Source organism: Caloenas nicobarica, chromosome 10 (assembly GCF_036013445.1).
Source record: "Caloenas nicobarica isolate bCalNic1 chromosome 10, bCalNic1.hap1, whole genome shotgun sequence".
Lineage (NCBI taxonomy): Eukaryota > Metazoa > Chordata > Aves > Columbiformes > Columbidae > Caloenas > Caloenas nicobarica.
Genome location: NC_088254.1, coordinates 22,582,388 through 22,608,044, shown reverse-complemented (window position 1 = coordinate 22,608,044; position 25,657 = coordinate 22,582,388). Strand labels below are relative to the sequence as shown.

The window sequence follows — 25,657 nt, the reverse complement described above, 5'->3', positions numbered from 1 at the left end:
AGGTTTTCAAGTTTAAAAATGTCAAAATCCAACTTGCAAATGAACGCTTTCAACTGAACAATTTAATTTAGACTTTGCTTTCCTACCTTTTTTCTTGGAAAAAAATTACAGGAGGTAGATTCTAAATATCTACCCGGCCTGTGTGCTGAAATGCAAGAAATATATGTACAAACTTCCACAGGTGCAAAAATTTGAATACGAATTAATGTCCATTCTGGCCTAAAAGCTTAATATAAGGTCAGTGCCGTACGTGTATATAGTCTATTATTTTATCATTAGACTTAGTATTTTTGAATAGTACGGCACAACTAAGAAAGCTCAACTTCTGAAGATTATCATAAAACTACAAGAACTACCATGCATTCTTTAAAATTACTTTAAAATTTACTTGCATCTCGGAAGCAGAAGTTTCTCTACCCAGAGTGATTCTGAAATACTCAACCAAGTCGGTCATCGCTAACAATTACAATAAAATGTCATAAAATTCACAGCATGTCACAAACTTTTGAGAAAACATGGAAACCACTTTATTACACTTGAAAAACATGAAATGATAAAAGAATGTTATGGTTATTGTTCCTACATCATCATTAAAATCCCAGCATTGGAATAGTGTGACACAGCACTGCCACTTGCTGAAATTAATCCTCTTCATTAGGAATAAATAAGTGTCTTCATGAAAGGTTCCACCTTGCAGATTTTAAAATTAAATTCATGCAAGTTTTCCCATACTGGGAACATATTAGGATTCCCTTTTGTCTCCCTTGACATTGCTCCCATAAAAAGCTTCCCAATAGTTCGAAGCGCAGAAGAATTCGGCTTATCATATACACAGTAGTACCAAAACAGCGAGACATTAATAAGAAATAAACACATCCGTGTTCCAAAATCCCCCCGTTAAAATTACCTTTAGACGTTTCAGATGCCTGAAATTATGCTGCAATGCTAAAAAAAAAAAAAAAAAAGAATTTTTTAGAAACATAATCAGTCACTCAGCACAAACACAAACAACATGATCTCAATTTGATACACGGGCTTGAATTTGCTGTTCTCTGGACTTTATAATCTTCTGCTCTGAATAGAAGTTGCCATGTCATAAACTGTTCTGGGAGAGCAGAGCTGCACAGCTTTATTGTACAAGAACAGAAGAGAGTGGTGCTTTTTACAGCCAGGGTTCTTTTATTTTTTTATTTTTTTTATTTTTTTTGCAAGGAGTCCTCTGAAACTTGTATGGATTGTTTTTGGAAACATGGGTTCCCCTCCAAAGCTGGAATTTGATTCAGAGGATCAGAACCTCTAAAAACAAAGAGAAAATGAATTATTTCCCCATGTAGTATCTTAGTAATGATATTATATTGAAGCATCCTATCTCGTGGCTCAGTGCAGTCTAACCACTCCCAATTATTGACCTTGTAGATAATACGACATCTCCTCATGATCCCCCAGGTACGTATTTCAAATCATCCAAGTGTTCACAAAAGTTCAGAGGTTTATTTTGGTGGGATTGACTTCCACCGTCCATGATCAGTTTGTCCTAATTCCAGAGCGAGTCAGAAATAAAGCTGGTCACAATTTGCCTGTGTGACACCGCACAAGTACAGAAAATCTGCCTGGTCTCTCCTGAGCAATACAAAAAAGCAGCTTTGGGAAAAAATACATGAAAGGCAATATAAAAATGAGATTTGATCTCTCCTGCTCGATAAAGGAGCTCTGCAAGTTTCCACCTCAGCTATTAAATGATTTGCGTGGCAGAAGAGGACTGGCCCGCGTTCGTCCAGCCACTTTGACGGTGTGATGGGTACAATGGCCACGGCGCTATCCAGGTAATTTAAAAATGCACCTCAGTAAGGCTCCAAAATTAAAAAGACACACAAAGGGAAAAATGTCAAAGGCAATATTGAACCTTGAAGCTTAACAGTAAGGCTGTCTTACAGTAACTGCTCAACCTAAAATACTTCAAATTATTTCCTAATTCTATGTTTTTCTGAGAAACAGATAACATAAAATATTAAGAATGTCACAGTTGAAACTTTCATGGTTAATCAGGAAGCAATATCTAGGAAACAGAGCTGCAAACAAAACTAACTGCTATAAAATCAAATTAAAATGTTACACAAATATTCATTTGCTAAAAAGGGTGTGTAACTTTTTTTCTGAAAGAATGCTAATAAACTTCTGGCTGTCTCCTGTCTTTTGTGAGGCTTCGCAATACCTCAACATGTACGTAATAAATAAGACTGCAACTTTTTCAGCTAAAGCTGTATTTAAAGAACAGCATCCACACAAGAAATCACGTTTGGAGCAAGGCTGAAAGCACAAAAGAAAATAAACGTGACCTTTGACGATAGAGAGCTTTCCTCGCACAATCAGTTCTCTAGCAAGTGAGGTTTTACAGAAACTTCCATGCAGCGCTTCCAATAGCATGATTTGTTCTAATTTCTTAATTTAGATGAATCTTAATGACTAAAAATTAAACTGAGAACAGGGAAAAAAAGAATTACAGCTACGCTCCTATTCAAGCAATAGGAGAAATCGAAAATCTAGAGGATCCCAAAGGGTTTAATAGTGAAGAAAATATACCGATTAATCCATTTTGTCTGTGGAATTACAAGAAAAAACCACCCCCAAAACCGCACCATAATCCAGCAGATGGAAAGACTCTCTGGTTCCTACACTGCGATTTGTGATCTCTGGAGGACAGATGTAAATTGGAAAGAAAGGAAGAGGATCAGGACTGTCAAGAAAATATTGATTTGTGCTCAGCTGTCTTCTTTAACGTTTCCTCCAGAGCTTCGCAGAGCAGCAAAAGGCACAGGAGCGAAGGGCCACGGGCTGTGCCGAACACCGCGGGCTCACCACAAACATCCTCCACCCCCGAAATAGCGGCTGCCAGCCCAAAAAGATGCCCACAGACTGAACACCATCAGCTGGGGACTCCAAGGCACAGCTATCATATGGCTGGTAAAGAAAACAAAGTATCTCTCCTCCACTAGATCAACAGAAAACATTTATAAATGCTACCGTTGAGTAAACTGCCAACCGAACAGAAATATTATAAACTGGGTGGCATGTTCGGGTGCCTTCTGCTCTTTCCAAATGTTCCTTATCTCTTACATAGCTACAGCCCTACAACTTTTCTATGCTTCTGTGAACTTCTACCACACTGGGAACAGTATATGGAAACAAGGAGAGGTTTCAGGTAATAGATGCCCTTGAACAGGTTTATCTTGCGTTGCAGCATGAACAGTGTTTTAACAGCCTACTCAGGTACAAGTTAGTGGAGACAACACACAAGTTTTATTACTATACAGGAGGCAAAGCCTAGTATTGTTTTTATTTCTGTACCATTTCCTATAATGGCTACACATTTAAAATATATGTTCTGTAAAAAGGCACACAGAAGACTGTGTGAAAAAGCCATAGATTTACTCTAGTTCATTGAATCTCTGAGCAAAAATGTAAAGTTTTTTGGCCTTCTCTAACAAGCCATTGCTCAGCAAACAATCAAAGAGAAAAAGGTGTTTTACACAGCACGACTAAGACAAGCAAGGGCTTCCCACAGGCACACGTACAATTAAACACTGGGCAGGGTCCTCTTTACAAACAGAAAGATCAAATCTCTTCTGTGCCTGCTCCTTTCAAAGGTTAAAAAGTGATGTGAGCCCAAAGTGGAATAAATTCACGAGCTTTCCCCTGGTTGGTAACTGCGGTCACAGACACGTTCTGCCTCCTCGACAGCACGAAGAGGACTCTGGATCTATTTACTGTTTCCATTAACAGTAACACGCTATTACTAAGCAAACACCTGTGGCTTGGGGCATAACCAAATGCTTTCAGTGAATCAAATGACAAGCTTTGAAACGAGAGAAGAATTTGAAGAAACAAGTAGAAATTGCAACGAAGAAAATGAAATTTTAAAGCGCCATCAGTCACGGGAGATGATGCCTGTGGGGAGGAGACGGGCCAGTCGCTCATCACTTTGTGCTCTGCTTCGCTTGGTGGCAGAAAAGCTCAAGTATTCACTCCAGATTGTGCTCCGAGTGCTGCAGAAGAGCTATTTCGGCTCCCCGCTTCCCTAAATACGTGAACATGATGTTCCTCTGGGCCCCGCGTGATGCGATGGAGTAACAACCCTTAACCTATAACTGACAGGACATAAATAAACTTTTATAAGCACACAGAAGCTACATGGCTTCTAGGCACTTACAAGCACCTTTTAAAAAGGAGTATTAGGAAACTTTGAAAAGAATATATCCAACATCACGAGCATGACAGTCCCTTTAAAATTTATTTTGGTATTCAGCATTTAATTTCAGGAGGAATCATGTATAGAATTATGGAATCATTTTCTGTGATTCTATATACAATTTCTGTCCAAAGGTATGTGGCTAAGCAGGTCAGCACCTCCGTTATGGATAATTCTAACGGTTCCTATCTGGTTTTACATGCTTTTCACCATGAATAAAGCACAGCACAAGCCACGATGCGGAACTAAACAGGCACATGGACTCAGGACCAGCTACTCGATAAATCAGTGACCGTGGTCCCTTTGCTCGGGTCCTGCATTGCGCTCCAGAAAACCTCAGACCTGTGGGGTTTGGGGTTAAAAAAAGAAGGGGGAAAAAACCCCAACCCAGCACCTCCTGCCCCACGCAGGGGGATGGGAAACAGATTGAGGACTTGCCTCCCAGCTCTCCAAAAAAAAAAAAAACAAAACAACAAACCACCAAAAAACCAAAAACCAAACAGTGGAATAGGGCATACAGGACTGAGGAGGGACACCCCTTGTCCAAGGGACCGATGGCAGTGTTAGTTGGTTACACTGTGATTTACTTCTCTCTCAATTGTAAGTATGTTAAAAGAATCAAATGATACTGCCCATCATTAGCTACTGCTTTTAAAGTGATTGTTCTGGTTAACGTTTCCTTTAGGAAATAAGAGGGTGAATTAGAGGTGGCTGCAACCTCTATCAAATTGAGAATGATTTAGTGCAGCAATAATCCAGCTTTTAGCCCTTATCCACAGGCTAAGGGAAAGCCTGAAAAAATTTTCAACTGAAAAGGGGTAGTAAGAAGAGTCCGGGATTGCTTGTTTCTACCATTGCTAGCAATATTCCTCCGGTTAAACAAGATAGTGCATCTGAAATGGTTAAATAAGATAATGGTACTGAATGGTTACATAAGATAATGCATCTGAAGTATGAGGAATAAATTCCTTGTCATTTAAACACGTGTCAGAGAAAAAGGTGCTAAACCTAAGCTTTCTACTTGACAGTACCAGCCAAGTTTGTGCAGAGGAGCGAGCACATCACGGGAACGGCCGCTCACAGGCAGCAATGGCTGCAGCGCCGTCCTGCAGCACAGAACACCAGGCTGGTCTTGCCTAAGGAAAAATACATGGTGTGCATCTATATTTAAAGAATAGTGGGAATAAAATCTGGGAGACATTAGCAGCAACTGTCAAGTTAAAAAAAAAAAAAAAAAGGCAATCTGTAGGTACTGGAAAAGATGTAATCTGCACTGAAACCTGGCTGTGCCGGAGCAGGGACTGAACGCTCGGCTTCTCCCACTGCGCAGCTATTTCTGGGCTTGGAAAGAAATCCTCTAGAGGGAGTCAGAAAATTGTTTAAAGGATATTTTTGCCCTCTTTCAGCCTGATACTATCAAAAGGCCACGGGACCGTGAGCCATTCCACAAAGAAAAATAGTAATTAAAGAACTTTGCTTCATTAAATGAGGAATATTTAGAGCAAAGCGGAAGCAAAAGGCTCGTGGAGCAAACAGAAACATTTACACACAGAGAGAAGGAGGCACTGGTGCAGCAAACTGCCAAGCACAGGGGAATTTGCCTCTCCGTGGAACTTCAGAGACAGACGTTTTCACCTGGCAAAGAAATTTTTTGGCAATAAGATGCAAGCCAGAAGTGCCAGCGCCCGGTGAGGGTGCAGAGGCGCGGGTCGGCCAGCCAAGGTCGCAGCTGGCACATCAGCCACCACGTACAGAGGCAAATATTTAATTAGATGGCAGTATGGCCAACACAGCATCGCTGCTTGTTTATAAGTATTTCACATAATTTTAAATGTAAAGTGAATTTAGCTGTTGTAAATCACTAGGGGAAATGCAGTCTTGGTGTTTTTCCCCAAAAAGTTATGAACAATTTCATTATATCCAGAATTTATTATCCACAGTTTGACAGGACGCTTTTAGCCTATTACAAGATTTATGGTAGTGATTTCAATAACATGTTGTAGCTGTTTATGTATGTGAGTAGTCTCACAAAAATCAATGGAAATGCATGTGTGAAAAGGCGATTTCTGTTCCAGGAAAACAGTAGATTTTTTTGGTTGTTTTCGAAAAAAAAAAAAAAGCTGAACTGGGATAAAAAGTTGATATTGCAAAACTAACAAAATGAAAAACACATGGGAAAAAGAAAGTTTTCTTTCAGAGCTTCAAAACAAGTTTACTAGAACATTTCTTTCACTTTGATGTCTGTGTTTCAAAACAGAGGAGAACAGACTGGGCCAGCCAGCAGCAGCCCCAGTGTCAGAGGGTGGCCCTGTGCTGGGAGCAGGGGACACGACTGTCACATCCCCGCCGAGCACCCGCGCAGTAAATCCTGTGCATCGGCACCACACCCAGAGGGACAGAAACGCTTCAGAGTCAGCTGGGACCAAACGGCAATTCCGGCACCTGGCTGGAACTGCTGAAAAAAGAACCACCTCAAAATATCGAAAATAATAACAGCTGAAGTCTGAAAGTCAAGCAAGACCCTTTACACTATCAAATGTAAAATGAGGTGGGAAAGGCAAACCAAAACACACTTTCAATTTTTGAAGATTTTACATTTCCCCCCTCCAAACATTATTGAAACAAACACATTAATTCTAAAAACCAGATGCTCTGATAGGAAAGTTCTATCCAAATGTTTGTGCCCATTCGAGTTTAGTCCCTAAAGTGAATCACTGAGAACTTGACCCTGGGAGGCTCCTCTCCCAGCAAAGCAGTTGGAGTGGAGATGGCATCTGCTCCAGACAAGACTGGACTTTTTACTGCATTCCTCTCAAAATAAAATTTATTTTTGTGGAGAAAGCTGGCAGCTCAGGCTCTGGCCTGCCTTTCAGTTCAGTTCAAATACAGAAACGTAGGCTCACCCCTGGAAAACGCATCTCAGAGATGGATCGGGGCTGACACGGCTGTCAGTGGCAGTGGCAGATGAGTAGAGCAGTTTTCCCAAAGGCTGGAGACAGCAGCGCTTACACAGGGCTTGCAGAGCTGGGAAAGAGAAGGAAAAGGCTAATTTTGATATTTAATTCTAGGAACGTCACACCAGGGGCTGCAGGTTGTCACATCACTTCTGCATGCACGCAGAGAGAAGCAAGCGGAGGGATGGGGCTCTTGCACCAGGACCCCCATTCTGCTGCTCCCCATCAGCATCCAGAGAACCTCATTCTGACTTCTTTTGACTATGGGACATTTGAAACAATCCATGGATTGCTGCCAAGCACGCTGCTTCCTTGAAATCCACACTCCCCTATTCCCTCAAACAAAAAGCCTCAAAACAACCAACCAACAAAAAAAACCACCAAAACAAACCCCTCAAACAAACAAAAACACCCACTTTTTACTAAAGTGTCTTGTTTCAAGTCCCCAGTGTCCTCTTGTTTAAAAGAAAGGATATTATGATGCATCACCATCCCTGGAGGGGTTGAACAGGGCCACGAAGATGCTGAAGGGAGTGGAGCATCTCCCTTATGAGGAAAGGCTGAGGGAGCTGGGTCTCTTTAGCTTGGAAAAGAGGAGACTGAGGGGTGACCTCATCAATGTTTATAAATATATAAAGGGTGGGTGTCACGAGGATGGAGCCAGGCTCTTCCCGGTGACAACCAACAGTAAGACAAGGGGTAATGGGTTCAAGCTGGAACACAAAAGGTTCCACTTAAATTTGAGAAGAAACTTCTTCTCAGTGAGGGTGACGGAACACTGGAACAGGCTGCCCAGGGGGGTTGTGGATTCTCCTTCTCTGGAGACATTCAAAACCCGCCTGGACGCCTTCCTGTGTAACCTCATCTGGGTGTTCCTGCTCTGGCACGGGGATTGGACTAGATGATCTTTTGAGGTCCCTTCCAATCCCTAACATTCTGTGATTCTGTGATCTTGAGGGTCTCTTCCAACTGAAATGATTCTGAGATCCTAGGATCTTACAAAATACATCCCACCTCTGTAATACTGTATAATTAGCAAAAGGAAAGGTTTGTCTGTGCACAGATTTTGTACCAATACGACTACACTTGTTTGGAAACAAATATAGTTAATTCATAAAACGTGCTAGTATCAGCGTAATTATATTAGTATAAACTTACTGATACAGTTCATGAAATCACTTAACTACTATGCTTAAATGCATGCATAATTGTGCTTAAACCAGCTCTAAATTTGACAAGCATATGCCTGACATTTTTAAAGTGCTAGTAAAGAGTATGTTCAAATGAACCCCTCGGAGATCGCAAATCTAAATTAGGAATCTGAGATAACAGGAACACAGAGATGGCAATAAGTTCCAGAAAAATACATTCAGTCGAACGATTTGCTTATACTCAGAAATTTCTTACGGCTGTGCTTGCTATTTGGTGTTAAGAAGTGTTCTGTGCTGATAAACAGAAGATTTTGTTAGGAAACAACCGGTATTTAGAGGCTCTTGGGTTTTTACTGGGACCCCAAGGGCTGTTCACCCTGCCAGACCCTCCACTGGTTTGTTCTACCTGACCATCACAATTCATTTTCTCGTTTTTGCCCCCAGCTACCTGACTATGCTGGTAACTGCTACTAACAAAGCTGCTGATGTCTCCAAATTCCTGGCTAATCTACACCAAAGGAACAATGGCACAAAATGAGCTCTTGGGGAGCCTGCTTTGGCCAAAACAGAGCTCAAAAGTGGAAGAATGGAATAAAAGTTCCATAAAGTGTGACAGAAGAGAGCACAGAGAAATGGTCAGCACCTGGCAGGGCTGACAAAACCAAGGTTTTCCTGAATAACACATTGGAGCCAGGCTGTTAAAAAAAAAAAAAAAAAGTGTCACCTCCACACAAGAAAACACTTGTGTTTCGGGTTTGTCGTTGTGTGTGTGTGCGTTTGTTAAATTTACCATGAAGGTAGTCAGACACTGCACCACATTGCTGAGAGAGAAGGTCTAAGTCTCCAAACCTGACTTGACACAACCCTGGACAACCTGCGGCAGCTGACCCTGCTTCAGTTGGACTAGTTGATCGCAGGAGGTCCTTTCCGAATTAAACGATTCTGTGATGAGTCCCATTGCTGAGTTTCGTGTAATTCAGAAATTCCACTGGGGAAAAAAAAAAAAAAAGAAAATCTCAAAGCATTATCAAGCTCCTATGCATTACTCAGACAAAAAAAAACCCAGGGGGGACAAACACCTCCTGGTCAGCAGTGCTGGCTCCATTAGAAAAGCCCTAGTGATTTATCTGTCAATACCGAATTGGCTGGATCTGGCCTTGCCACTGGAGAGGCGGCAGGAGTGAATGCACGTAAATGTTGTGGAGCCACAAAGCAAGGTCTGCGAGAGCGAAAAATCATTCTAGACATCCTCAGCTTCTCTTATTGCAGATCTACAGCACTCCCCCGGCAGGGTCAGCTGGCTGATTCCCAAACTAGCATTTGTTTCTCCATTAAAAAATAAAAATAAAAAAAAAAATTTAAAAAGCAGCATGTTCTTGCCCATCAGCCCCTTTCTCAGTGTCATGGGGTGCCGATCTACTGCCCATCTTTACACAAGGCTGCAGCAGCCGGCCTGAACTCACCAGCGTGAGGAATGCAGTGCAGATGCACATCTCTCCAGCTGCTCCAGGGGAGGTTGAGGCTGGATCTGGGGAACAATTTCTTCCCCAAAGGGCTGTGGAGCATTGGAACAGGCTGCCCAGGGCAGTGCTGGAGTCACCATCCCTGGAGGGGTTGGACAGACGGACATGAGGTTCTCAGGACATGGGGCAGTGCCAGGGCTGGGTAACGGTTGGACTCGATGATCTTAAAGGTCTTTTCCAACCAAAATTATTCCATTATTTTATTCCTCTTTGCTGAGGCCCATCTCTACTTTGGGGTGGGGTAATATCAAGAAAAGTTATGGTATAAAACAAGAAGCACCACAGGGATTGCTCAGTTTGAGGTTAAGTCCCAAACTTCAATTACTCTTGATACAACTCATCCAGCACTAACGTGGGAATTGCCAGAACATGTGGGACATCTCCAGCACAGCCACCAGGAGGTGGCTTACCAGAGCCACGACTCCCTGCTTCTCAGTGTCATCGGGCTCTTTGGCTACAGCATTACTTAAAACAGCTTAATCATCATGTACCTGTACACCACAGGCTCTCTGAACAGCGACTGAAATGCAAAATGCTTAATGCAAATATTAGACAGGTTTCAAATGTGGATGCACTCGAGGAACTCCTGAATAGGCTGGTGGATTTTTTTTTTTTTTTTTAAATACGGTACCTTCAGGAATGAGGATCTTAAATACCGGGAAGTCTTTGGACAACACAAACAGCCTATAAAACAGGCACGCGCAGGTACAGAGAAAGTCGGTCTGCTCAAAAATATTCAAAATTGATTCATTTGGGAGAAAGAAAGGTTGGTTGTTTGCTTGGTGGGTTGGTTTGGTTTGAGGTTGTGAATGTTCTTTACTTACCCTAAAACCAGAAGGGGAAGTGTAACTAGTTACGTTTTGATTAAAAAGGGAAAAAAAAAAAAAAAAAATCCTGCCTGCTGAGATCTTACATTGGATGCTGAGGTTTCCTCTCCCGGGGGGCACACGTAGTCAGAATCTGAGAGACATGGCAGCAAAATCCGCTCTGCAAAGGAAATTGCTTTACTACAGGTGTCTTAAAATTATCTGGTTTCTATTTATGTTCATTAACTCAAATACCTGGGGAGAAGTAATGTTGGCTGAGGCTTCAAATCCTCGCCTTTCCGAGCAAGGGCTTCCAAAGCCGACAGCCCCCATCTCTGGGTTATCCACAGTCTCCCAACAGGAAAACAAATGTAAGCCTGTTTTCTGAAAAGATAAAGAGAATTTTTTGTCCATCCTGTTTTTTAGGCATCATGGAAAATATTTTTTAAAAATGACATTACAAACCACTTCTCACCATTCTGCTATATGCTACAAGCAGGAACAGCAGCTTTTTGAGAAACATTCATAGAAATAATAAATTACAAAGGAATGAAAGAACTGGAAATAAAAGAAACCATGAAGAAAAATATTTTAGAAGGAACAAAAAAACCTCCCAAGTTTCCTACTTACCTGATTTCCCAGGCACGAGTTGTCGTTGCTCCCCAACCCCCCAAATCCAAGGTCTGCATCTTAACCAGCTGAAAGCTATTAAATAGTCAGAGAATTAGCTTTGGACCCATGTGTATATTAGAACATCTGAAGGGAAATTAGGCAAATAATCACTTCTTATTCAGAAGCCTAACTCAATTTTAATATTAGAAGAGTGCTACTTACTTCCAGTCCCACCAGTTTTCCCAGAATCTCCACCCCATTAAACCTGCTTGGCGAGATATTGACTGACAACACATTTCCCCAATGAAATGCAAGTTAAGAATCACTTGATCATCAGCATTCTTTGGCAGGCTGCTCCTGAGAGCGTTTCGCAGCCTGTTAATGAGCCAAGGAACTTATTAATGCTTCCTTAGGTATTACATAGGCCTGATCTATACTGGTAACCCCTTTCTGGGGACATGTGGCTGCAAAGCCCCACCTGGAGAACTCAATGTTCCACACAGATTGCTCAATCCCCCCGTTCCTTCTTTTCACTCTTAGTTGAGTGCTCTGGCAGGTCAATTCTGTCAGTCTGCAATCTTTTGTATCTGCCAAAGATCAGTATCGGTGGAATAGTAAACTTCGCAGAAGGTGATTCTAAATAGCATTATTTTGGGGGTTTCTCACAATAACATCACAAAATAGCCAAGCCAGTTATTTCTGCTGAGGAACACCACATCTGCAAATCATGGGGCACTGGCAAAAAGAAATGTCAATACAAAAGCCTTAGGAATATATTTATATGAAATCATGTTACATTTAAAGACAGCCAGAAATGCCCTTTTTTAATGCAAACTTCATAGAATATTAATCCCTCCTGGTCCAAACTTGTGTACACTAAGGATTTTACCTTATTAATTACTTCCACTTCTTGAGATCAAGTACAGCGAGCAAAGTTTATGCTGTGCTCTGTGCACATAGCCCCCAGGCAAAAGACAAAATGAAGTCTGCTGTGGGATATGTGTTTACTAAATGCATGAAAGATTAACAAACTCTGTTTCTAGAAATCCAGAGATGTCGAATTCCAGAGCCAGAAACATAAGATAAGACCCTGGAAACTGCAGTGCATATGGCCAGAAAAATGCTAATACTAACAAAGTGCTGCTATAACACATTTTTTGTTGGGCAACAAGTTAAAAGCACTTTAACACAGATGACATTCACCAGACAGTCACAGTCATTGCATAAAGAGAAGACTATTCTGTTGTTTTTGGAATATCTGACTATGTATATTAGGCAACAATTTCATTCCAGTGCTAAGTTACGGCCACATGACACCAAGTCACACACAGTTACCTTGAAGCAAGAAGAAACGGGGAGGTTAAAACCACCGTGGCACTTCACGGCTGTTGTCTGAAAAACAGGCCACATAGGTACTTCTACACTGCCATCCCTCCTGTATTGTGGACGTTTTGGAGTTGAGTTCAGATATATCTGGAGAGTACAACATTGCCCTATGGTTACAAAGTGAATTTGTGACAGAAGAAGCCCTTTGTAGAAAAATATAAAATATTCAAGTAGTATCTCCCTTAGCTTAAGTTCACTTCCTACCCATAGCTCTGAGTTCCACCCGATTTCCCTTGCATTCAGAGACGCTGAGTAAAGACACACTGTGAGTATTTACAAAAGGAAGGTGGAAAGCTGGAACAAGCTGGAGATCAAATGAAGAGGAAGATATTTTGCTGGTTTCTGTGAAAACCAGAAGCTGGTGAGCCACTGTCTGAGTGGAATGAAAAGCCACATTTAGGACTTGCTCCTAGCTAGTAAATAATACATCAGAATCCCTCCATTTTGCCTCACAGAATAAAGAACAAAAGTGACTTGTTTATGTCATTGTACTGTCCTTGTACTAACGCTTTTTTGGGTACTAGAACTCACCTTTAGTAACCTATAAGCAGAGACGTATCTTCTAATATATACAACCACATATATCACAGTGTTTTAGAAGTTCACGAACATACTCACTAATACAAACCAACTCATTTGACTCCTCATTTGTAAAATCGCTTGTCACAAACCTGCGTGTGAATCAGATATGCCCAGTAAAACCAGTATAGCTCATCTGCATCCCCAAAAGCTCAATTTGCATGGACGGCCATTGCAAACGAGCAGATCCGTTTGGCACACAGCGCCGCATACCTGTACGTGCTCCCTCAGCCCTGCTGTCTTTTCAGAATCTGATCCTATAAGTCTATCTCTTCCCTCAGATGAAGACCTTTTCTTATAAGCACGCACTTTTGTGCTGGCTGGCATTCTGCTGTTTTCTGATGCCTGTAATAAGACACCCCATATCCGCCACCTGAATTTTTTTTGTATCCGTTCTCACACAAAATAATTTGAGTTGTGAATGCCTGACTGACCTGTGGAACCACCTCGGAAAAAAACAGAAGGTGGCCACAGAATTGCCACATTACAGAAACAATATTTGGAAATGCAACTCTACTTGTTTTGCCCATACTACAGTGATTTCTAGAACTCTCAACTACCAGGACTTAAAACATTAATAAGCCACAAATATCCATTTCCTCTGGCTTTCCACTCATGAGGCTGAGATAGGAAAGCAAATATTTAAGGAACAATGACAGAGAGAGCACATTTTTAAGATTACTCTAAAAACCGTAGATGTACAAAAATAAACAAGGTTATATCATTTTATATTTTCAGCAAAGAAGCTATTCACAAAATATGGAGGAAAGAAGAAGAATGTATTTTATTCCTCCCCTCATGGGGCTTTAAAATATACACAACATATCGCAAGCTCCAGCAATTTTCAAGAGGAGTAATGTGGCACATAAGCAGCAGCAACACGCAGAGCCTCGGAATATTTCCCGAGCTCATCTCCAAGCAGACAGCTCCAGTGCAAAGACTGTGCTTCGAGCTTCCCGCACAAGACGCACAGAACGTTGAGGTGTTATCTGAAAAGTCTGACCCCGCAATAAACGACACTGGAGAAGAAAGCTAAATTATCAAAACTTTATTTCAGCATCGGATGCTCAACAAGGTGTTTTGCGCATCTGATGAAGCAGCTGCCAGGTAAGCAAAGAGTTTCTGATGCTGTTTGTCCAACACTGAACTCCAGCACACAAGAGGGTGAACTGTGAATATTCTGTGAAGCTCTTTTATCACTTAATATTTTTGTAATAGCATTCCTGCAAAGGAAAAGTGCTTCCATTTACCCAAATGTAAATGTTGCTTAAACAGAAATGGGAATACATGATCCGTATGAAGAAAAATAAACAAACATATAGGACCTAGCCAGCCTGTTTCTTTTTGAAGTTTTTTTATTCTTAGGAGATGACAAATGCTTTTAGCATTCCAAATGACACCCAGGATGAAAGAGAGCAGAAAAGTTAGTAAAAATATAATTGCTCTCAATAGCGAAGAACAAGTCCAGAGAAGAACAGCTAAGATTGTCTTCGTAACAGATCTCATCAAATACAGGCACTCCACAAAAAATGAAGCATGAAAAAGGATAAGATTCCTCCCTTTCCATACTCAAGGGATAAATATCAGAGAGGTGATAGTGTTTGATCTAAGAGATATTGTGACTACAGGGATACAGGCAAAGCACCATGGAAAAAAAAAAAAAAAAAAAAAAAATCAGACGGCTTATATCCACCAGAGGCCTTTGAACAGCCTCAGCATCTTTTCCAGTTCTGTTTCCCGTTCAAGGCCATGCAACTTCCTCGTGCTGATCACACGTCCCTCTAGGAAGAGTTTTTCATCGACATATTGACCATCCAGGCTGAGACCCTCATTGAGGGAAAAACTACAGCTACTTCTTATTACTGCCACTTCCATCACAAATACTGAACAGAAAGAACAAGCTAAAGAACACTACAGAAAATAATCTAATGGTTGCAAAGAAATTACAAGGTGAAAACGGGTCGATGGTGTTTATTTATTTTGACAGCGGCGCTGCACTTTATGGGGATCACAGACAAATGTAACGCAGGTGTCAGCTGCGTGCAGCACCCAGCCTTGGAATGCTGTGCCTTGAAGAGGGGAACCTGACCAAGTATGTACAGAGAGCCAGCAAGAACCAGCACATGTTCAGCAAACAGCCTACAAGGAAGGGCTGAAGAAAAACAGCAGGCTGGCCTGATAAAATCCAAAAAGTCTGTAAGAACTTTTCTAAAGTGTTAAAAAAAAAAAAAAGACCACACAACCAAAACACCAAAAGACCCCCCAAAACACAAAAACAAAACACAGACACACACACACAAAGCACACAACAAAAACCCCCCAAAACTAAACAAACAAAACCCACAAAAACACAAATAAAAATATGCACACACAAACACTCAACTCCTTTTTTTCCCCCCTGTTCCTGGCCTGCATGAGAAGAAATGAGCTTATGCTGCAGGGAGTCAGGTTAGACACTACGACTAGCAAGGACAGCATACTCATGAGTCAGTGTTTGATTATTTCATATTCTGTCATTACTTGTTTGTTTTACTATAATGTCTATAAAGTGTAGCCACTGAGTCATGGCAAGTCCTGGGACAGGATAAACACGCGACAGAAATTCCACAATGAGCACAAAAAAGAAATGTAAGAGGAAAGAGTAGAATAGACAGGGAGGCCCAGAGAAACGGTGAGACAGCACTGACAGTTCTAACGGCCCCCAAACAACAAATAACTCTTTAATAAAGACTTTTGCAGTCATTAAAGGAAAATTACGGGTTGTTTAGGAGAAGGGGTTGTTTATGGGATATTCCTATGAAAACGACGGTAAATGCAACAGGCAGACAAGGCAGGCTGGCACACTGCATCAGGAAAAATGAGTGGCTGACTAAGATGAGGTGATGAGAAATAAGGCAGTGGGGGATCCAAGATCAGGAAAAATACTCCCTGTTGACAGCAGGAGAGCAGAGCACAGGAAAGGGATAAAATATCAAAGCATTATCCTGGGCAACGCCCTCCGCAGCATCACTCTGCATGGATGTAACACACGATGAAATTTGTCAAGTTAGAGAAAACACTAATGGAAGGAGTGGTTAATTAGATGGTGAGATGTTGCATAAGTTTTACGAGTGCAGATGGCCAAGGACCTCATCACTTCAGATTTCATGGAGAAAGAAGTATGAAAGTTCAGACAAACCTACTTGAATTAGAGAAAAATCTCATTTCAAAGATGGTGCCTGATTTGAATTTGTATGATAAGCAATGAAGGTTGTTTCACCCACTGTGACTAAGACAGCCAAGGAAGACTGGCAGAGGAAGGGAATCTCCAGTTTAACTGTGTGATGCATAAAGCCAAAGCCTCATTCACACAGACATCTTCAGAAAGACAAAATAAGATTTTACACTGTGACAGAAAACAGAATTGAGTAACAGCAGAACTGCTGGTATGACCACTAGTTTCACACTTACACAGAACGAGGGACAGAGGAAGCAAGACGACGACTGTGGTCTTCGATTACATAGAGCAAACCACGAGAGGGACAAACATGAGATGGTAAAGAAGCACCTGGGGAGAGAGAAGAGCTGGCGGCAACCAGGCCCGGGAAAACAGGAGTCCAAGAGCATGACTGCTAGTGCAGAAGCAAGATGACCAAGGAAATTTCTGCTTCTAGCTAGCGGAGAATCTTGGCCCTTTTATTCCCTAATACACAAGTTTACATCGGCTTTGCACCCCATTGGATGTTGTACAATGACCAGTGTAAATAGATTTAAGAAAATCAGACATCGTAACCTCTTCTGCTCTGAGATAAAGTTCTGGTTTTGACTTGAACATCATCACAACCTCAAATGATTTATCATCTGCAAATGGATGTTACAAGACCACATCTCAAGACAGAATGGATGACCACACCATTTACTGAATTTAGTTGTAATGTTATCTGTTAATCCCCGACATTCACCAGACTTGCCCACATTAAACCCAAACACTTTCTTGTTTTCCAGGGAACTGTTTTCACCTGCAATTTTATGAAAGGCTGAGGCACCACTAAAACCTCAAGTAGCAGAATGGGGTGTATACCAGTAAACTTTAAAATGCATTACATTGATCTGGAGGGCTGGGAGCAAGACAATCACATCACCATTTATATACTCCTACACAATTAAAGCAAAATCTTTTGTTCAGATCACAGAACTCAGCTGTGTCAATTGAATCGCTCTGATTGAGCTAATTGAATTTCAGTTGCTCAAGTCTGGTTTTGAACAGTTTTGTGTGACATTCAAAAGACAGAAGACTTCCTTTATAAATGGGAGTGTGTGCGGGGAGGGACAACAAATGATTTGGCCATTACCCAGAAAATAACAAATGTGCGATGCGTCTCAGTGGAGCAGCGTACCGAATTTGAGCTTTTGGAGGAGGCCACCATCTATGGGGGGTGGTGCATGAAGCACTTCTGATGATTTAGGGCTCCCTTTCCACGAGGAGGTAGGGACCCTCATTCTATTATCTGCTCAATAAAACTGAACGTGACTTGTCCGAGTCTCCCTTTGCTCTGTAGCTACTGTTGTGCTAGCAGGCACAAACGTACTCGAACCGCAGCTGCACAGGACAGAGCGCATGGACTACTTGTAAAACTCCTGCTTTTGCTGCCCAGAAACGCCACACGTCTCGGAGGGAAAACACCACGATGCTGCCAAAGGAGGATTAGGATTCTCAATTCTTTCCAGAAAAACATTTGTTTAATTACATTTTAGTTAAATACCAGGCTAGCTCTCATGGCTGATGTCTACCAGCAGCTTCTGTACAAACTTTCCGATGGTTCTTTATTCTCACTATTGCCACTGCAAAAGCTGAACTGTAAGTGGCTTATGAGCCCAAATCAAAGCGCTCACGAGGTCAATGGCAACAATTCCATTAACTCAACGAGCCAGGTTGCCACATCCACTGTGCGCTCAACCTCCTGTTCAGCACCAACTCACACCTGTTCCAGCACATCACCTCCATTTAAGGTGCAGGCACGCAAGAATCCTGCTTTCTAACTTTCTAAAAAGGCCCATCTACTTTAACATTAATTTGGTTTTGATAACAACTTCTACACTATGGAATTTACTTCCTTCCCCCTTTGCTCTGTCTCTGAATAAAGGAAGTATCCACGTACTCTAGTACAAATCTTCCATTTCTTATATTAACTTTTCCTCTTCTTCCTCTGTGTCTTAAAAGTAGCTGCAGTTATTTTTATAACTGGGCATAAAAAACGGTAGAAGACACACCTGAAGACTCACCTGTGTGTCTAAGCAGCACCAAGTCCCTCTGGGCGGGCAGGAAGGGGAACTTGGCTGGGTCAAGGTTTGTAAATCCTGATCTCTCTGGATTTCCCTTTCATATCCTTTTGCCGCCTGTAGTTGACCTCAGAGTTTAACAACAGAATTATTTATGTAATTGGGGAAAAAAAAAAAAGATGGATGTATAATGCACCATACCTTTACGTTAGGCAGGAAAATTAATATGTCACAAAGAAAAGCAGAGAAACCGAAGGATTATTAAATTCTATTAACCTACTTTGGAGACTGAAAACCCAATTGTTGAGGAAAACCGCACTGGGATGAGCTGATCTTTTACACCAGCTGAAACTGTAGTTTTTACCCTAGAACTAGAACTATTTTAGTTTCATTTGCTTTGAAAGGTTATTTAAATTTTTTAAAAATAATCTGTTTTCACTCTGCTTCCTGTGTTGGAAAGAGGCTTGAAGATGGCACAGGAAAACATTAAACTACAACTTTCAGGCTTGGGGTTTTCATTGTTTTAAAAAAGCAAAATCAAACCCAACAAACACACAACCTCCAGGCAAAAATAAATTTTGTGGAGAATCTTCATTTTTAATGGCATTTTCAAAAATGCCATGTGAGTCTCATTCCATAAACTGATATATAACAAAGAAAATATGCAATATAGCTGCCCCCTAAAAGGTCTTTTTCTTTGGGCTGAGCCCCAATGCACATATATACGTGCCAGATGCGTAAGCTACAGAAATACATTACTTACTATGGCTCTATGTGCGGTCAGGAGGTGCCTGTGAGGAGTACAGGGAGTCTCACTCTACAGTAGAGCTCAATCCTGCAGTAGGGCTTTTGTAATTTTGAATTTAAGCCTGTAGGAATTGTACCACGGCAGTCAGGAGAGAAGCTTGCAGAGCATTTGTTATGAAATAACTAACAATCTCATGATAACTTCATATACTGGAACTTCTGATCCCCCCTTTACCTCCTTCCTGAATCAAACCACAACAGCCTTTGCTCAAGAATGCCAAACAAGCTGTAGGTGGAAAGTTCTTCAGAAACGGTAGATGGAAATGACAGAAGTGAAGCAACAGGCAGATGAGAGGTTGAGAAGAACAAACCTGGCGATTTTTTGAAGAGGACAAGGAAGACTAAATGAAATTAGGCAGGTTGCGTGCGTGTACCTATGTGCTGCTGACACTCAGAAGAGGTAGGAAAGAAGCAAAGGATTCTCTCAAATAGGACAGAAATATTTCTACTGCACAGATAAAATTTCATGATCTGCTAATGCAGATGTTTGGGCTGGGCAGGTCAATAGACTGCGCTGCCTGGAAAAAGCAGAGTTCCTGAATTCCTGCCCCAGCTCTGACACTAGACTGATGAATGACCTCTGGCGAGTCACTTCAGCAATCTGAAGTGGAAATTGCACTTATTGAATGCTAGAACAATGAGTTTTGATGACACGTTAGAGAAAATAACATTTTGGGGTATTTCAGAAGGCTCCCATTTCCCAGTAAAACATTTTGTCATTTGAACTAGTATTTATATTAAAAGGAATCCTGCGTCTAGCAGAACATTCCTTATCCCTCATCTGTCCAAATTTTTCCAGGAGTTCCTCACTCTAAATTCCATTTTGGATCAAATCTGAAACGTTCCATTCAACATAATTGGAAACAAATATTAACAAATGAAAAGTCTGACCTACGGTTTAAGGAATGGCAAATAGAATGTATTGTCACAGAGAGAAGTAGAAAAGTCCTATTTATTACAATATTGAAACAAATGAACTTATTACTGAAATAAACCTTGTATAATGAAGTGCAAAAATAGAAGGTATATGTTTAAGGGTTGGGGTTTTTTCTTGCCTGAATTCAACAGGTTTTACTGTTCATCAAAGTAATTCAGTCCCTGACCTTTCACTATTATTTACAGAAAACACAAAATCTTACCACCTACAATTTCAAAATTTTAGCCCAGCCTGAACACTTTAGGAAACCCTGTGAAGCTTGGGCATCAGCTTGAAGTCCAGCAGAAACGGTTCCATCCGCTGGGCTGAAGTCGGCAAGTGGAACAAGGTATCGCAGTCCTGCTGCTCCCATCTCTATCACTTACACTACGACCAATAAAGCATGGGACATGACAGATCTTTTTTAGTACTGGCAGAAGTTACTACGGCAGCTGCACCGGTAATTACGCCAGTAACGATGTCCTATGAATCACATTCCTTTCCAAGTCCCCTGCCCAAGAACTGTCCTCACTTCCATCTTCGCCACTTAAACTGTCAGACCCAAACGCTCCCCCATCCACAGCAGCAAGGTCCGTACGATATGCTCTTTCTACAGCAGGTGCTTCTTATTTTGAGTGCAAGAAAGAAATGCACACTGTTCTTCTGAAGTACTACTGCTAAATCAAAACCTAATCACTCTGTGAAGTATAAAAACTACAAGTACCTTTCCTTTTTCTCCCCCTGAAAAGAGCAGAACTGATTAAATACTCCCAAAAGTTCTTGTAAAGTCCCAGTGGAACAGTAAGGCTGCAGTACCTTCAAGTACATTCGCACAGCTGGTGCACAGGCCTTCTAAAAACCCAACATCATGTTCTTGTTGCTCTAAGTTACTCAGACAAACAGCTATTAAAAACCAAAACAAACAAAAAACCCCAAACATACAAACAAAGACATCAAAAAACCAACCAAACGAAAAACCCCACCACCTTTCTATTTATCCAAACACAGACAGGTTTGACAAGTATCTCCAAATTTTTTATCTTAGAGTGTTCCAAGTGTTTCTTGTCATCCTCAGGAATGGCTGAATCAATCCTGCAAACTCATTTTAACAAACTTCATTTTATACAGTTTTATTTTGACACCATCATTCGCTGTATTTCCCACCAAAATACATTAACATGTATTTTCAGCTTTGAATTTGGGTTTGTTGCCTTCTTAAACTTTTTGTACTAAAAACTGTCATGTTTCTTTCCTACCTCTGATTTTTTATTCTGCTAGAATATATGCAGTGCATCTCCTGGCTGAAACAAACAAACCAACCTCCAAAACTCATCTAAATCCTGTCCTAAAAGCATGCCAACTACAACAACGTTTGGGCACAAAATAAAACAACATATTTGACAAACAGAAACTGGGAGACAAGGACGGGTGAGAGGAAGTGGTGCACCGCGAAAGACTTGCAAAAACTATTTAAACTATTCTTAAAACTGGTGTACAAGTTATGGGAGGTTTATAGGCGTATATATTGATCAGTCTATTCCCACAGACCAGCAAAACCGTGTAAAACATCCATTCCCTTGTTTTGTTAATTGTGTATTTCTAGGCTCCACTGGTATGCCTGATACTGAGCAAATAAAAAGGGAAATAACATCCTACACTCAACTGTGGAAAAAAAAGCCAGTTTTGAGACATACCAAAAGTATTCACCTCTTCTTCTCCTAATTTGTTAACTTAAAAGAGCTGCTTCCCATTCCATCCATTGCTTTAAATAACCTTTCTCCATTTCTTCTCTGAGCTTCCCAATTGAGTATCAGTCTCTTACTTGAAACACTGCTAGAAAACAGAATATTGTGACACAGATGTAAATTATTTGCAAGCAATTAATGCAGAAACCAAGGGGAATCACTCATAAGCCAGAGCAATTATACACTGCTCCCAGAAGCAAATGCTGAAAACCATACTTTTTTGAACTTGCCCAATTCTCTCAAAGGGCTGATTACATTCAAAAAATGAGCAAATAGCAGCAGACAAGAACCCTGCTGGGTTTAGACTTGACCAGTTTACACCTTGCCAACCACTACTGGGAGAGATTTAAACAACTGAACAACAGGCAGAAGACACAGCACCAACATCCAAGCCTCTCACAGCAGTCATAAGCTCCAGAGTTCATTCATCCAACGTCTTGAGCTCTTCTTTTTTTTTTAATGCTTCCTGGAGCATTCCCCTGTTGTTTTTAAGAGCTTCACACTGTAAGTTCATGTTGACAGAAAATTTATATAGTTTCCCAATGCTCATTTTTGTCCCTTTCCCCCAGAATTCCTGGATACCAGCAACCAATGCTGTTCTAAATCCCCCCTAATGACCAACACTCCAGGTACGCTGGGGGGTTGGGAAAGTTAAGGGCGGGAAGAGGAACAATTTAAGAACAGAATTTTCTCTTTCCAGTTACCATATCTACATGCAGAGAAATGACTGCAGAAGATGTTACAGAAAACATGAAGGAATGCATTGTCTAGATGCAGCAGGGACAAACAAGATCCCAGCACATCTACAAAGGCGTATTATAAGCCACAAAAGACAATCAGCAGCTCATTTCAGCAAATGCTCAGCTACCCAGACATTTTACAGACGTAGAACATGGTAAGATCTCACACATGATCCATATGCTTAATGTATAGGAGCCCTTCACTAGAAACTTGTGTTAATGTAAGGCTGCAGTATTCATGTAAAAAAAAAAATAAAAAAGAAACATGGAGAACCATCCTTGACAAAATATAAACAAAATGAAATGACATAATTGGCCAAACAGTAGTTACAGTAAATAGGTTTTAAGGCTAGATCAGAAAAAAACCTGAGAGAGAATCATCTAGAAGTGCATGAAAACCAAACTCGGGCTCAGCAACAGCTGAAGAGTTTCTATAGTGGGTGTTTACATCAGCTTCAACACGCAAACCTGGATTTATTATTTCCTTTTCATATAATTAACAACAGATTACTTTGACCAATGAAGAAATTGGACAAATACGTGAACCATGTACAAAAATCACAGCAATTACTCACAATATGAACTACTTTGTACTTGAGCTTTAAAAACCAGAACATACAGATAAGAATAGAGAATATTTTGATCTCTTCTTTGATCTGGGAGACCGACCAGGGATCCTCCAGAGCAGTTTCCCATCACCGTAAGCAGAGCTCAGACCAGTTTTGCTGTTCTGCTCTGTTAAGGACTCCAGCAAGACAGGATTCCATACAGTCAGTACGCAGCATTTCTAAACAATGACATCTATAGCAGATAGTTGACAGTTTTATTCATGGAAACACATCATAAAAATTCCTCAACTGAGACTTAGGATTGCTTCATCGAAATGTAACAGCTTCTTCCTCTACTACAAAGACAACAAAACCAGATCCTTCGTTTAAGTGGCATAATCATATCCATCTTTAAAGCTGATTTACTTTGGTTTTGTATCCTGAAAGTATTAGTCAGTTTTTTGTTGCTGTTTAAGATAATCTGTACTCTGTAAAGATGTTATTTAATGTTTATTTACTGTTGCGATAGGACACAGAGATCCGTGGCCTGTGGAACAGTTCCACTCATTTTTAGTCCTCCAGACAGGTCTCAAGACTTCTCAAACCCTTGCAATACACGCAGCATGCACATGAATGGGGCAGAGGGGAAACCAACACTTTTAAACATTTCATTTTGGCTTTGAACTTTGCATAAGTTTGCCCCAATAGTTTGGAGGGGGCATTCTACACAACTTTATGCAATTAGAACACACAGAACATTAATTCTTCTGAGAAAACAAAGGAAAAAGTATCTCTGCATCCTCAGAAACTTTTTTCTAATGTTATGTTGGTTTAGTTAATACTTATAGACACTTTGTCTCCGTGATAAAAGTTCTTTTCCAAAGGTCTTCACCCGTGCCATGAAAACAAATTCCAGACCAAACCTTCTTTTGTGAAGCCTCAGCCCAGGGGCCACCTTTGTTCACACCTGTGAAAGAGAATTTAAAACAGAGCTAAAATAAAATTCACCCTAATCTTGAAGTCCTAAACGCCTTGTAAAGTTTATATTCTAAAACTACTGCAGTAACTTCTATTACGTTGAAACCAGTGCCATGCAACAATAAATAAAATGACTTGTCCACGCCACAGACAGAACTGAAATCCGACGACTCTAACAGCTCAACCATGAGACCCTAAACCATCTCAAAAATATTAACCTGTTGCAGAACATCAGTGATACCGTACTGTAAATTACACTTTTTACCTGAGGCTGGATCCAGCACGGCCCTTCTCCCAGCTCACACACTCTCAACAGAGCTTGTGTTTAGTTGTCAACTGCATTCGTTAGGATTTATCCGCAAAGGCCGCAGGTAAAAGAAGTATCTCCATCCTGCACTGCAAAATATTTTGACAAGACAGTTTTCCAGCAATTCTTGCCTTTTTGTTGATATTGAATATGAAATGTTTCAAACGACTCTTTGGGATTTTTACAGCCCTGCCTTTTCTAACCTGAGGTACAGGCAAGGTTAACAAGTCCACCCCAACTCCAGTGACTGCACAAAGGGACAAGACGGAATCTCATCAAGCAAATGAAGCACGTTTTACCTATCACCGAAACTCAATGAAAACGGCCTCGTATGTTTGATAAAAGCAGTCACAAGTACACGGAGACAAGCGTGGGGGTTCGTCGGCGCCGGAGGATCCAATACCTGACGCAGATGGCAAGCCCTGCCAGGACATATTTGGCACCTCGTTTCAGAAGCCTGCCTGGCACAAGACGGAGAACATACCTCCTATTGGCAACACAGACCCTGCCCCACCGCTTCATCCAGCAACTGGACACGAACAACAGCAAGAGGCTCCCCAGAGACCGCCCGGCTGCTGGGGACGCCCCATCCAGAGCAGCTTTCCAGGGAGGGACTCCGCCGACCCGGGATGTCTGTCCTCCCTCTCCCTGCCCGGAGCCCTCAGCGGCCCCTTCCCCGCCGGGCGGGCCCCGAGCGCCGCCGCGCCGCGCTAACCAACCGCCCTCCGCCCGGCACAAGCGGCACCGACACCCTGCGCGCTCTCCCGCCGGGGCGGCCCCGCGGAGGGCGGGCAGGGCCCGGCGGAGCTCCCGAGAGGTCAGAGCGGCTCCGCTCCGCTCCCCGCCCGGCCAGGGCCGCGCTGAGGAGAGCGGCGCCCCACCCCCGCGCGCCGGCCCGCCCGCCCGCCTCGCGCTCTCCCCGCCCCCCCGCCGCCGCCGCCGGCCCGCGCGCCATTCCTCGCGCTCCGCCGCCCCTCCGCCGCCCCGCTCCGCACCTTTCCCTCCCTCCTGGCCGCTCGCCCCTGCCCGGGCGGCTCCGGCTCTAAGCGCCGCTCCCCGCCCCGCGCCTCGGCGCCTCCCCCAGGATCCGGCAGGCGGGG

The 25,657-nt window shown here is 41.9% G+C and overlaps 1 long non-coding RNA gene across 4 annotated transcripts in view; it reads right to left on the bottom strand.

The window, feature by feature from the left end:
* Positions 1 to 25,657, bottom strand: part of LOC135992768 (uncharacterized) — a 29,156-nt gene that overhangs the window by 1,659 nt on the left and 1,840 nt on the right. The window contains exons 1-8 of one of the 4 annotated variants that reach the window (XR_010606768.1): positions 25,553 to 25,642; positions 24,516 to 24,646; positions 18,520 to 24,239; positions 12,628 to 12,765; positions 10,936 to 11,064; positions 10,788 to 10,861; positions 7,150 to 7,270; positions 908 to 945 (exon numbers count right to left, since the gene is read on the bottom strand). This is a non-coding gene — a long non-coding RNA (uncharacterized LOC135992768). Of the gene's footprint in view, positions 1 to 907; positions 946 to 7,149; positions 7,271 to 10,787; positions 10,862 to 10,935; positions 11,065 to 12,627; positions 12,766 to 18,519; positions 24,240 to 24,515; positions 24,647 to 25,552; positions 25,643 to 25,657 lie in introns of those variants that run through there. The other 3 variants (XR_010606765.1, XR_010606767.1, XR_010606766.1) reach the window with 3 other exon arrangements.